At 40.2% G+C, this 15,266-nt stretch overlaps 1 protein-coding gene across 10 annotated transcripts in view; it reads left to right on the plus strand.

Moving 5' to 3' along the window:
• STON2 (stonin 2) overlaps positions 1 to 15,266 on the plus strand; it is a 190,842-nt gene that overhangs the window by 71,648 nt on the left and 103,928 nt on the right. The window lies entirely within an intron of this gene.

Raw genomic sequence — 15,266 nt, forward strand, 5'->3', positions numbered from 1 at the left:
TGTTTCTCTGTGGATGAAATTAGCCAGTGTGTTGACAACATTTGTTTTTCCTCCTCAATGTTGTTCAGTTTCTAGATCATTTTTAAGCTTTGGATGTTTGCCCTCGTGCTATGTGCCATTGAATTCTACAAGTATAAAGAGGGATCTGTCTTGCAGACTGACGGGTTCAGGCAGGATTTGGTTTGGTATTTGATAATGTTGCAGAGAATCCTAGTTTGTCATGGACCCCCTTTGTCTTCAGAAGCTGTGGTTCTTTGTAGCATTTTGTTTTCACAGACACTCCTTCAGTTCTGGTTTGTCTCCGTGGCTGATGATCTTGGTCGGTGGCTGAAATATGCCCCCACAGCCCCATTTCCACAGTGGGGGCATCTCATGGATGCGAGCACACCTTCAGCAGCTGAGGCTGTTAGGAAGAGGCTGAGCTTGCCTCCCTGCTTCACTTTTCATTGCTCTGGGCCCCCTGTCTAGGCCTTTCCAGGGAGGAGGCCCATATGCATTGGTTCAGAGTACCCAGACTCCAGAGCCAGACTGCTCAGGTTCAAACCCTGATTCTGCACTGACCAGCTGTGTGACCTCGAACAGGATCCTTACTATCTTTATGACTCCATTTCCTCATCTGAAAAATGGGTATACCTCACCAAGTTGTTATCAGCTCCAAATGAGACGGTTTATGTAGAATAACTCACGTGATGCTTGACACAGAATAAGTGGCCATTAGGGTTGAAACAAGTTCTCTTTCCTGCTGCAAGGTTCTTGTTACTTTGGAGAGGGGCCCCTCACTGAAGGAAAACGGGCCCCTCACTGAAGGAAAAGCCAAGATCTCTAGGCTGAGGCTGTTTTTTTCGTTGCTTAATCTACTTTCTTATTAGATGAAAGTTGCTTTAATTCTTGGAGGTTCAAGTAATGAAAATCAGAGCCCTAGCCTGAACTAGACATTATTAGTCTGCCTCCGCAGCTTCTAATTATTTTTAACATCTCCTTGTTCTAAAGTTATTCTAACAGTGTTATAGTTTGCATCAAGAAAACCTCCTCCTCTGTTTTGGTTGGGGTCCTGGCAGGAAGCAGATGGTGCCCTAAAAAGGTTTATCTGGAGAGAGCTTAATGAAGGGACCACCTACAGAGGAAGCAAGCGCTGGAATCATAGAAGAGGGCTGCCCAACAGGAGCTATGGTGACAGCAAGGACAGAACCACTGCAGAGATTTGACCAAGCAGGGAGATAGGGAGGAATAAATTCCCAGATCTGGTGCTGGTGTTTCCAACTGGTAGATCCTAGCCTGAGGCCAAAGGACATGAAGCCCTGGGGAAGCAGCCCACAGAGGTCAGTCACCAGAGCAGATAGAGTGGATCTGAGGTTGGAAGTGGGGAACAGGTGTGTTGGAATAACCAGCACAGTTGATGCTCACCAGGAACTAACTGGCCCCTATGCCAGAGTTTACACCAGTGACTCAAAGGCAAATCTGGGACTAGAGAATGAGGAGGGATGCTCTTATTCAACAAGAGGCAGTTTCCGTGGCTACAAGGAGGGTAGAGGTATGGCCTTTTGGCAACCATCCTCTTTTTTTGTTTGTTTGTTTGTTTTTGAGATGGAGTCTCGCTCTGTCACCCAGGCTGGAGTGCGATGGTGCAACCTCAGCTCACTGCAACCTCTGCCTCCCGGGCTCAAGTGATTTTCCTGCCTCAGCCTCCCAAGTAGCTGGGATTACAGGTGTGTGCCCACGCCTGGCTAATTTTTGTTATTTTAGTAGAGACAGGGTTTCACCATGTTGGTCAGGCTGATCTCAAACTCCTGACCTCAGGTGATCTGCCTGCCTTGGCCTCTCAAAGTGCTAGGATTACAAGCGTGAGCCACCACGCCTGGCCCCATCCTCTTTTATAGTAGTAATAGTTACAGCTAGCACTTACTGAATGTCTGCTGTATGCCAGCATATGAGGTGTATGATCTGTGGCTTTTACAGCAATCCTGCAAGGCAAGTGTCATTCTCCCCATTTCCTAGTTGACACTGAGTCTGAGAAAGGTAAAGCAACTTGTTAAGAGAACACCACGGAGAAATGGATGACCTGAATTTCAGTGAAACTTCCAAACCCTTTTCCAGCCATTTCCCAAACCTGGCAGTGCCCCAAGTCACCGTAGTTATTTATTTGCTATGTTACCCCCCAGAACTTCCATACAGTTATGTATAGAGGATGCATACAAGCATATATACACATTTTGCCTTGGGGGCTTATTTTTAACGTAAATAGGGCCAAGGGATTTAAAACAAGATGTGTAGCAGGCAGAGCTTGAGGATAAAGTCCGTATGTCTATGTCCTTGACAGATATGAATGCTTACAGATAACTGCTATGTGCCCACAGTATTATGTTCTATAAACAAGTTTCTGGACATTTTACTTTGAAATCTCCCTATTCTTTAGTAATCAAGCTAGGACCCAGGATGGCCCAGGTGCTAGGGAATGCTTCCATCTGCTTTGACGATGCGGTCTGCCTTCACATCTCACCTCCAGCCGCCCTCCGGGCCCAGAGGTGACAGGTAGTATATCTCCGTGAGCCTGGGAAATGAGAGGCAGTGAAGTGAGTCCTCGGAGAGCAGCTCTGCAGGCCAATGGAGACAGTGTCTGGATGCATCCTGAGCTGTAGTAACCCATGAGGCTCTTCCTGAACATCCTGACGTGTGCAATCAGGGTAGAGCTCTGGCGTTGAAACGTCTTTAACTCATCCTGGGTCCCAGAATAGAAGGAGGAGAAGGAAAGACAAAGTTTAGGAGAATGAACACGTATTTTTCAACCTGTGACATTTATCCATTTAAAAATGCTTTCATTTGTCCAGGTGTGGTGGCTCGTGCCTGTATTCCCAGCACTTTGGGAGGCTGAGGTGGGTGGATCACTTGAAGCTAGGAGTTTGAGACCAGCTGGCCAACATGGTGAAACCCCGTCTCTACTAAAAGTACAAAAATTAGCTGGGCATGGTGGCGCGCCTGTAATTCCAGCTACTTAAGAAGCTGAGGCAGGAGAATTGCTTGAACCCAGGAGGCGGAGGCTGCAGTGAGCCAAGATCGTGCCACCGCACTCCAGCCTGGCTGACAGAGTGAGATTTGGTCTCAAAAGAAAAAAATGGAAGAAAAAAATGCTTTCATATGAGCTATTGGGAGCTTCAAGGATATCTGTACACATTGGAAAGCCCTCCAGCCAAGTGATGCCCTGCCCTCTGCCTGGCACCAGGCTTGTGGCAGTGCCAACCTCTGGGAGAGCCCTGCTTTGAGGCTGGATGGTTCCAGTTGGGTAAACTGAATCCCCCTGGGGTTATGGGGCAGATTCCCATCAGTCTGTCCTCCAGGTAAGTCATTTCTTCAGAGCTTTACTTTTCTTATCTGTAAAATGGAACTGAGCAATCCTGCTCAGTCAGGGTGACAGGGTATATATGAAGGTGTTTCGTACAGTGCAAAGTGCTGTAGGAATAAAAAAATCTTAATTTGATATCTCTCTGCCTCATTTCCATTTGATATGGGACATAAGGATAATTACTATCGACTCCTCTGTTACCCCCAAAGAGAGCTGTTGCTCAAACTATAGCATGTGGAATGAGATCTAAGAAGGGCTTTGCATTTCTCAGCAGCAAGCAGTAAATACAGAGACGCTGTGGGGAGTTCGGTATGATTGGTTTCTGTGCCTGGGGAACCTTGGGAGGAACTACTTTGGGGAGACGTTTGTCATTGTCCTCCCCGCCACCCTCGCTGTGCCCTTTAGAATTGCAGAGGGTGGTAGAGGGTGAAGAGCTCCTTGGAATTGCAGCCTCATCTGGAGCTCCCTCAGCTGAGCTGGGCTCTCCCTGGCAGCACAGTGTGTCAGGGTAACCACAGGGCACCTCATGTTCAGTGATTCATCTCTTCTTTGGAGAGGGATTACGGTGCTCCGGGCCCAGCCTATTTGCCTTGGCCCCCTTGCTTGGTAGTGGGCTGCCGAGAGCAGAGCCACAGCCTCCTCCCTGTCATCTGCGGCAGAGTTCTGCAGGGATTTGGCAGCCCCGCAGGGCAATCCAGTTCCCAGCATAATCGTGGAGGGAAAGACTCTGTGATCAGCCTACACTTTATTCTCATTTTCTCACCGAGGGGATAATTAGTAGGAAGGCAAACAAATCCCCTTACCTTGGTTAAATCACAGGGTGTGGGGGGGCAGAGCTGGAGAGTAGTGTTGATGTTAGCTCTGAGGTCTGCTCTCAAGAGCAAATGGCAGGAGAATTGTTAATAGGCAAGATCCCAAACAACATTTCACTCCTCTCTTACCCCTCATCTCCACAGGAGTCTCCTTTGTCTAGACAAGGTGGGCACACCCTGCCATTTTCACCAGTCAGGGTAGCTCTGTAATGCCACTAGGTTCACATGGGTTGGTGAACAGTAAGAGAGTCGAGGGAATAAAAGCAAACCTTCTGCCTTTGAAGTTCATTCCAACCAGGGAAGAGAAAATAATGTAAAGCTTGCACACAAGCTGCCCTTAAGTAGTAGTCTTTGGTTTGGGTTCTTTTTTTAATTTTTTTATTTTTTTATTTTGAGACAGAGTCTTGCTCTGTCACCCAGGCCAGAGTGCAATGGCATAGTCTTGGCTCACTGCACCCTCCACCTTCCGGGTTCAAGTGATCCTCCCATCTCAGCCTCCTGAGTAGCTGGGACCACAGGCACGTGCCACCACGTCTGGCTAATTTTTGTATTTTTAGTAGAGACGGGGTTTCACTGTGTTGGCCAGGTTGGTCTCGAACTCCTAACCTCAAGTGATCTGCCCACTTCGGCCTCCCAAAGTGCTGGAATTAAAGGCATGAGCCACCGCACCTGTCCAGGCTCTCTTTTATGCATAAGAAAAGTGTAGATTTAAGTGTAGGATTAGAGTGCTCAGATATGTGTAAACTGAGGATGTTAAGACTGGATGAAGCACATAGCAGGTATTTAATAATTGTTTGATGTACCCTTGAATGGATAGCTTGAGACTGCAGGTGGTTGTGTGCCAAACCCCTATCAACTCTAGTGGGGATGGCACCAGGTTCACGAGGCTGAAGAAGAGACCCAAGGCCAGCAAACAAGACATGGGCCTTTACTGGAGGCTTACATACAGGGAAGAGAGTCCAGTGGCGGGAGACTGGACAGGAGAACAGCAACCACTTGCAAGAAGCATGCAGTTTATATAGCATTTTCAGTTAGCACCATTTTGCTAGCAACCTCCACCTGGCAACCTTTATTCAACCCAGAACTTAGGGCCTGTATAGCCTGTGTTCCATGGGATGGGCTGGGGGCTCAGATGTTCCTCATAGACAAGGAACAAATCCCCAAGTTGGCTACGCCAGGATTCATTAGCTCAGCACACACATTCATGTGCATCTGCCATACAGGGTCCTTCTCAGGCTGTGCTTATGTTATTGCTACCAGGTGGATTTACCATACAGGTGGCTAAAATCGTCTGCATCCCTGACGTTTGTATCCCACTTGAACTTAAGAGTCCAGCATTTTCCGAAGTGTGTCCCATGCAGAAGGCCAAAAAGATCCAGATGCTGGGGCCAGTGTATTAGGTCATGCTGTGCCCCCTTTGTTGGAGATTTATAACATGTATTAGCTTATTAAAGACTTTGACAATTCCTGAAATTGTATGTACATATATGTATAATTTATATTTATATACATGTATATGTATATGTATACACACACATCTGTATACAAATGTAGCTTTTCATTAATCTCTACTGCCTACTTGGTCAGATCGTGGTGTACAGAAACCCAAACATACATAAATTGGCAAAGCTGACTTGGAAGTACATGCCGTTTTAGCAGTGTTTTCTAACACTGCTAAAGTGTTAGAAAGCTAGAGAAACCAGAAAGAAATATTTTGACAAACTACCTGTATTAGTTAACTTTATAAAGTTAGCCTTACTTTGTCTCTTGCTCTGCCGAACCTCTTGGCCTTTTTAAAAAATATTAAATTCTAGATTCAGCAGACTCAAAACTATATTTTGCCAAACTTTCTTTGTATTTAAAACCTCATAGGCTTTAAAACAAATTTAGACCAGATGTTCTTGATTCATTTGCATTTAACGGATCACAGTGGACTTCTGCCAGAGCAGTAGGATATCCCTAGAGACTTTGAACTCAGTGTGTTTTTCTGAGAAACAAGTGTTTGTATTCCATTTGGATTTTAGAGTCCAGCATTTCCCAAAGGGTGTCCCAAAGTGATGTCCCAAAGTGAGTAGAGAGTTGTGGCCTGGGGAACCTCAATTTTTGTGACAACAACTTTTTAGACGCTCAGAAAGGTTCTCTTGTCATTATTTAATAAGATCATCACCTGGGCTGCATGTCTCTGTACAAGATATAACATGTTTCTCTGTTGCCCATTTTGCTGTAATCCTGCTGCAGCTCGTAGCGCTCCAAACCAGAGTGGAGGGCCCAGATTCGCAGATAAAGAGTGATTACCATTGTGCTTGATGGGATTACAGGAAATTTTTGTTGTTCTTAAGGTGCATCTCTATTTTATGATATTTTTAAACCTTGAATATATTTTGCTTGGAAAACAAAAACAAGTTAACTAATTTTTTAAATTCTTTCTCCTAGCTACAGACATCAGAGATGCTCATCTTCTTCCTGAACAATATTTTCCTTCCTCAAAATGGAAGAATAGCAGAGCAGTTTTTTTTAAAACAAATCACATCTTTTCACTCTTTCATTAACAAATTTGGCCTTATTTCTGTTCTTATGTATTTTTGTCTTCATTTGTTGTGCATTTTAGATTTTAATCCTTATTAAAACCAAAAAACTCTAATGATTGCTTTGTTTGAAGCTTTTTCCAGGAGGTTCAAAAGTTTCTCAGAAACACATATATTGAGTTCCTACCATTTGTCAGTTATTGAGAATACAAAGAAAAGTAAGCTATGTGATATTTTCCCATGAGGAAGTGATAATCTGCAAACAGTTTTTTCTGCCATTAAAATGATTTTTATGTATGATTTTTAAAATTGTTTCTATGTGTAATTGTTTCTACTATGTGCCAGGAATGTCCTATATACTTTATACATATATTATCTCATTTAATCTTCACAATTTAAAAGTACAGATTATCCCATTTTATGAATGCAGAAACAACAGCAAAGAGGTTCAGTGATTTGGCAAAAGTCACACAAATATAAAAGGTAGCTGGGATTCAACCCAAGTCTCTTTCCTGGGCTCACCCTGTCCTGTGCCTTGTATACTGTGGGAGGCTGGTGTTTGTGAACACAGTCGCTTGCCGGAAGGAGCAATTATAGAGAGCCTTCCCCAGATGCAGTGCTGCCTCCGCTGCATTTCCCAGGAGCAATATACAAACCTGCATCATGTGCTTATTTCACTGGACTGCAATTCTTTGTTTAGGAGTCCTCTGCTGGACCGAGACCTTTGTGGAAGCAGGAACCACCGCTATTGTATATCCCCAGCATGTTGCCTGGCACATTGAATTACACAGTGGATTTTTGTGGAATAAATTAATCCTTTTTTAAATTAAAAATTTTTAAATTATAAGTAGACAAATTATATGTATTTGTGGGGTACAAAGTTATGTTATGATTTTTTAATACAATGTGGAACAATTAAATCAATTAACATATCTATCACCTTAAATACTTATTATTTTTGTGGTGAGAAGATTTGAAATGTATTCTCTTAGCAATTTTCCAATCTAAAATACAGTATTAGTCACTGTATTCATCACACCGTGTAATATATTTTCAAGAAATAAAAACCTTATTATTACTGTCTAATTGAGGCTTTGTACCCTTTGACCAACATCTACGCATTCCCTGCATCTCCCCAGGCTCTGGTAACCACCATTCTACTTTCTGCTTCTTTGAGTTCAATTGTTCTACATTCCACATATAAGGGAGAACATGTGGTACTTGTTTTTCTGTGTCTGGCTTATTTCACTTAGCATAATGTTATCCAATTCCATCCATGTTGTTGCAAATTACAAAATACTTTTCTTTTTAAAGGCTAAATAGTATTTCATTGTGTATATATGCCACATTTTCTTCATCCATTCATCCACTGATGGACACTTAGATTGATTCCATAACTTGTGTATTGTTTAATAGTGCTGTAGTGAACATGGGCATGCAGACATCCGTTTGACATACTGATTTCAAATCTTTTGAGTAAGTACCAGAACTGGGATTGCTGGATCATATCATAATTCCATTTTTAGTTTTCTGAGGAACCTTTTTCATAATGGTTGTACTAAATTACATTCCCACCAACATTACACAAGGGTTCCCTTTTCTCCACATCCTCACCGACACTAGTTATATTTAATCTTTTTGATAATGCCATTCTGATGGGTATGAGGTGATATCTCATGGTGGTTTTAATTTGCATTTCCCTAATGGTTAGTGATGTTGAGTATTATATATATATTTGTTAGCCCTTTGTATGTCTTCTTTTGAGAAGTGTCATTCAGGTCTTTTGCCTATTTTTAAATCAGATTATTTATTTTCTTTCTATAGAGTTTTTTGAGTTTCGTATATATCTTGGATATTAATCCTTTATCAGATATGTGGCTTGCAAATATTTTCTCCAAATTCATAGTTTGTCTCTTTACTCTGTTTCCTTTGTTGTACAAACACTTTTTATTTTGATTTAATCCCATTTGTCTTTTTTATTTTGTTTCCTGTGCCTTTGGGGTCAAATGTAAAAAATCATTGCCTAGACCAATATTGTCTAGTTTTTCCCTTATATTTTCTTCTAATAGTTTTACAGTTTCAGGTCTTATGTTTAAACCTTTAATCCATTTTGAGTTCATTTTGTGTATGGCGTGAGATAAGGGTCTAATTTTATTCTTCTGCATATGGATATCCAGTTTTCCCAACACCATTTATTGAAGAGATGATCCTTTTCCTAATGTGTTGACACTTTTGTCAAATATCAAATGACTCTACATGTGTGGGTTCATTTCTGGGCTTTCTGTTCTGTTCCATTGGTTAATGGGTGTATTTTTATGCTAGTATCATGCTCTTTTAATTTCTATATCCTTGTAGTATAGTTTCAAGTCACGTAGTGTGATACCTCCAACTTTGTTGTTTTTGCTTATGATAGTTTTGGCTATTTGGTATTTGTTTTGTTTTGTTTTTTAATTCAGTGTGGAATTTTAGGATTGTTTTCTATTTTAATGAAAAATGACATTGGAATTTTGATAGGGATTGCACTGATTCTGTAGATTGCTTTGGGTGGTATGGTCATTTTAACAATATTAATTATTCTAATCCATGAGCACAAGATATCTTTCCATTTATTTGTATCTTCTTAAATTTATTTCGTCAATATTTTATAGTTTTCACCTCTTTGGTTAAATGTATTCTTTTTTTTTTTGTAGGTATTGTAAGTGGAATTGTTCTCTTGATTTCTTTTTCAGAACATTTGTTGGTGTATAGAAACAGTACTGATTTTTGTGTGTTGATTTTGTGTCCTGAAACTTTACTGTGTATATTTATTAGTTATAACAGTTTATGGGTGGAATCTTAAGTGTTTTCTATATGGAAGATTATGTTATCAACAAACAGTGGCAATTTCATTTCCTCCTTTTCTAATTGGGTGCCTTTTATTTCTTTCTCTTGCCTAATTTCTCTAAGGATTTTCAATACTATGTTGAATAGAAGTGGCAAGAGTGGACATCCTTGTCTTGTTCTAGGACTTAGGGAAAAGAGTTTCAGTTTTTCACTGTTAAATATAATGTTAGCTGTGTGTTTAATCACATATGGCCTTTACTGTGTTAAGGTACATTCCTTTTATACCTAATTTGTTATTTTTTTTATCATTAAAGAATGTTGAATTTTGTCAAATGTTTTTGCTGTATCTAATGAGATAATCTTTTTTTATCTTTTATTTTGTTTGATTTGCATATATTGAAACATCTTTGCATCCCAGGGATAAATGCCACTTAATTATATGTGAATGATTATTTTAATGTGCTATTAAATTTAGTTTGCCAGTATTTTGTTGAGGATTTTGGCATTTATGTTCATGAAGGATCCTTTCCTGTAGTTTCCTTTTCTTGTAATGTCCTTGTTTGGGCTCATAAGAAGAGCTATGCTGGCCTCATTAAAAGAGTGTGGAAATGTTTTCTCTTTAATTTTTTTTAAAGAGTTTGTGAGGATTGGCATTCTTCTTTATTTAAAAACATTTTTTTTAAGACAAGGTGTTGCTCTGTTGCCAAGGCTGGAGTATAGTGGCATGAAGACGGCTCACTGCTGCCTCAACCTCCCAGGATTGAACGATCCTCTGCCCTCAGCCCCCAGTGTGGCTGGGACCACAGGTGTGCACCACCATACCTGGTTAATGGCAGACTTCAGCAGTAAAGCCATTGGGCGCTGAGATTTTCCTTTGATGGAAGTGTTTTTTGTTTTTTTTTTTTTAATCACTGGTTCAATCACCTTACTGGTTTTTGGTCTGCTCAGATTTTCTATTTCCTTGTGATTAAGTCTTGGTAGATTACATTTGTTAGGGAATTTATCCATTTCTTCCAGGTTATCCTACTTTTTGGCATGTAATTGTAATATTCTCTTAATGTCCTTTGTATTTCTGTGATCAGTTGTAATGTCACCCCTTTCATTTCTCATTTTATTTACTTGTGTCTTCCATTTTTTCTTAGTCCAGCTGAAAGTTCATCCATGTTATGTTTTCAAAAAACCGACTCTTAGTTTCATTGATTTTTTGTATTTTTCTAGTCTCTACTTCAGGTATTTCTGCTTTGATTTTTATTATGTCTTTTTTCTATTGACATCAGGCTTAGTTTGTTCAGCTTTCTCTGTTTTCTTGAGGTGTACATTAAATTACTACTTGCGATATTCCTTATTTTTTGATGTAGGCGTTCATTGCGATGAACTTTTCTCTTAGAACTGCCTTTGCCACATTCCATAAGTTGTGGTACATTGTATTTCTGTTTTTGTTTGTCTCAAGATATGTTTAAATCCTTTTAATTTCTTCTTTGACCCATTGGCTATTGAGAGTCATGTTGTTTAATTTCTATATATTTGTGAATTTTCTGAAATTCTCCATGTGATTGATTTCTATTTGTTTACTCTGTGGTCAGAAAACACACTTGATATATTTCAGTCTTCTTTAATTTAACAAGACTTGTCTTGTGACCCAACATATGATCTATACTGGATAATGTTCTGGATACACTTGAGAAGAATGTATATTCTGTTGCTGTTGGATGGAATGTTCTGTATGTTTGCTAGGTCCATTTGGTCTAAAGTGTTGTTCAAGTCCAATGTTTCCTTATTACTTTTCTGTCTGGTTGATCTGCCCATTATTGAACATAGAGTATTCAAGTCCGATATGATTATTGTATTGCAATATGTCTTTCCCTTCAATCTTTTAATATTTGTTTTATGTATTTAGATGCTTCGATATTGGGTGCATATGTATTTATAATCATTGTATTCTCTTGATGAATTGACCCCTTAATCATTATATAATGTCCTTCTTTGTCTCTTCTTATAGTTTTTGACTTAAGGTCTATTTTGCCTGATATAAGTATAGCTATCCCAGCTCTCTTTTGGTTTCCATTTGTGTGGAATGTCTTTTTCCATTCCTTCACTTTCAGTCTATGTGTGTCTTTAAAAGGGAGGTGACGCAGCATATAGTTGGGTCTTGTTTTTTTATCCATTCAATCATTCTATGTCTTTTTGAGTAATTTAATCAATTTATATTCAAGGTAAGTATTGATAGGTAAAAACTTACCACCGCCATTTTATTAATTGCCTTCTGATTGTTCTGTAGATTATTTTCCTTCCTTTCTTCTGACTTCATTTGTGATTTTATGGTTTTCTGTAGTGGTATGCTTTGATCCTTTGTACTTTTGCTCTTCTACTAAAGATTTTTGCTTTGTGATCACCAAGAGGCTTACATAGAACATCTTATACTTCAGATCGCCTATTTCAAGGTGATGATAACTTTGATTGTATATAACAACTCTACACGTTTACTCTTCCCTCCCCCCACAACTTATGGTTTTAATTGTCAGAATTTATATTATTTTGTAATGGGTATCCTTTGACAATTTATTTTAGCTATAGTTGTTATTAATAGTTTTGTCTTTTAACCCTTAATTCTAGGGATAAAATTGCCTTACACATCATCATTATAGTACATTTAGAGTATTCTGAATATGGCTCTGCTTTACTTATACCATTGGGTTTTGTGCTTTCATCATTTTTACTTTATTTATTATTTAATAGCAGGTTTTTGCTTCAGCTTTTAAAAACTTCACTTATCAGTACCTATAAGGCAGGCATACTGGCAATGAACTCCCTTGGCTTTTGTTTGTCTGGAAAATTTTTTATTTTTCCCTCATTTCAGAGACAGCTTTGTTGAGCAAAGTGTTCTTGGTTGGCAGGTTTCTTTTTTCCTTCAGCACTTTGAATATATCATCCCATTCTCTTCAGGCCTACAGAGTTTCTGCTGAGAAGTTGATTATAGTTGTATTGGGAGCCCTTTGTATGTGATGTATTTCTTGTCTCTTGGTGCTCTCATAATTTTTTATTTGTCTTTGATTTTTGGTAATTTGATTATATGTCTTTGTGAACACCTCTTTGGGTTGAATTTTATTGGAGACTTCTGCACTTCCTGTACCTGGATGTTGTCATCTTTCCTCAGGTTAGAGAAATTTTCAACTATTATTTTTTAAAATATGCTTTCTGGCTCCCTTTCTCTTTCTTCTCCTTCTTGAATTTCTGTTGTGTGAAGGTTAGGTCTGTTGATGGTGCCTTATCCATAAGTCTTGTAGGCTTTCTTCATTCTTTTGCATTCTTTTGCATTCTTTTTTTTTTTCTTCTGAATGGATAATTTCAAATATTCTGTCTTTGAGCTCACTCATTCTTTCTTCTGTTTAGTCAAGCCTGCTGTTGAAGTGTTCTATTGCATTTTTTTTTTTCTGTGATGGAGTCTCGCTCTGTAGCCTAGGCTGGAGTGCAGTGGCTTGATCTCTGTTCACTGCAACCTCCGCCTCCCAGGTCCCAGTTCAAGTAATTCTCCTGCTTCAGCCTCCCCAGTAGCTGCGATTACAGGAATGAGCCACCATGCCCAGCTAATTTTTGTATTTTTAGTACAGACAGGGCTTCACCATGTTGGCCAGGCTGGTCTTGAACTCCTGACCTCGTGATCCACCCGCGTCGGCCTCCCAAAGTGCTGGGATTACAGGCGTGAGCCACCATGCCCAGCGTCTGTTGCATTTTTCACTTCAGTAATTGTGTTCTTTATCTCTAGGATTTATATTTTTTGTTGTTGTTTCTATTTTTTTGTCAAAATTCTCATTCATGTATTTTCCAAATTTTATTTCATATTTATCCATATATTCTTGTCATTTACTGAACTTTTTCGAGAGAATTATTCTGAATTTTTTGTCTGTCATTTCATAGATCCCCCTTTCTTTTGGGCCCATCATTGGAGCTTTGTTAGTATCTTTTGGAGGTGTCATGATTTCCTAAGTCTTTGTAATCCTTGTGTTCTTGCATTGATGTCTGCGTATTTGAGGATGCAGCCATCTTTTCTGGCTGTTACAGGTGTTCTTTTGCAGAGGTAGGCCTTCACTGTTTAGTGATTCTGATAGGACAGCTGGTAAGGACCCTGGGAAGACAGAACTTGCTTTCAGATTCTCTAGATGGCCGGGCTGCTGCCTTTGCCTTGCATTTGGATGGGGCAGCTGGCTGGGCTCCGGTATCTGGTGAGACCACTGGCTGACCTCTGCAGTCAGGCTGGACGGACCTTGTGGTCACCTCAGATTGGGCCAGGCCACAGGGTGCATTCCCTGGCCAGGCCAGGTGATACTACTGTTTGAGTTTGGCAGCTAGACAGGGCTGCAGAAGCCCAGAGGTCAGGTGGAGTTTCTGATCAGGAAAGATAGGACAAGCTGCTTTGTTATCCTCTGCTTTTCTCAGTGTAAATACATAGTTGAGGTTTGCCTCCTTGTCATGTGGGGCCTTGGGGTGGGCTCTGAGGCTGGGCTGAGAACTGTTTAAATTCCTAGGTATGGCAGATCAGCTTTGTCAGTGGGCTATGCTGTTAGTTAGTAACTCTGATAGGGCGCCACCACTGGCAAGTACACAGAGCTACCACCAAGGTCTACATCCTGATTGCTGTGGGCTATGCTGTTAGTTAGTAACTCTGATAGGGTGCCACCACTGGCAAGTACACAGAGCTACCACCAAGGTCTACATCCTGATTGCTGTGGGCTCTGCCTTCTTGCTTTGTTGCTACCTGACCCCAGGTGTTTTAGATGTATGGTTTCCTTCTGGATACAGGTCTTGGTGGAGGCGTGAAATGACTGTGGGCTTCCTGGGAAGTGTTTGAGAATCCTAAGGAAGCTGGATGTCTGCCTCTGATTTTCTTTTTCCTCTGTAGAAAATGTGGTCCCAAGGGGAAATCCTCTCTGTTGGCCCTGTGCCAACTTGTGGGGGAGGGGGAGGAGTGAAGTGATTAAAGTGAGTCTATTTCTCTTACCCTTTCCATGAGGTTTTCATTTCATCCTGTGGACCATGTAGGTGACTGAGATGTGTTCCAATTTGTGGGGTTTCACGTGGGTGTTCCTGTCTGTGGATAGTTGCTAGTTGAACTCTTTGTCGGGGGTAGTGAAGCTGGGACCTCCCATTCTGTCATCTTGTTAATGTCCTAAATTAAATTTTCTGATATAGAGCTAGAAGACCTTCATTTCTAAACCTTTTCTCCAATTACCTAGGCTTAAGTGTATTTGCTCACTGAAATGTATTTTCATGATTGGTAAGAATTACAAGAGAACACATGGATCTGACTAGTGTGGAAATAAAACTTTTCCCCATGTTTTCAAATGTTAGACTATTATCCAATAGTCTCCATTTTTTTTCCTGTTCTTATTTGAATTTTACTGTCATCTTTTAAATTTTTTTTGAATTAATACATGTAGATGTGTGGAGGTGCAGTGGAAGAATGCTAAGTTTACATATTACAGAATATTACTGTCCTATACATTCTTTGACCAACATAGCCATATTTTTCTTCCTTATTTATTCACCTCAGAGACTGCAAATATGGTGACTTAGGGAAAGCTTTTCCATGATATTGAAATATATTCTTGTGGTTACTGAACCATCTGTGTGGAGCAAAATCTAAGAAAGAGCAACAGAGTTTAAGATGCTGTGTTCCAAAAGGGTGGTGTAAACGAGATATTTTGGAAGCTCATAATGTGGTCTCCAACCAGAGATTTTTACAAGTCCCTTTCAGAATTGCTAATGTGGTAA

Source organism: Symphalangus syndactylus, chromosome 8 (genome assembly GCF_028878055.3).
Source record: "Symphalangus syndactylus isolate Jambi chromosome 8, NHGRI_mSymSyn1-v2.1_pri, whole genome shotgun sequence".
NCBI classification, from domain to species: domain Eukaryota; kingdom Metazoa; phylum Chordata; class Mammalia; order Primates; family Hylobatidae; genus Symphalangus; species Symphalangus syndactylus.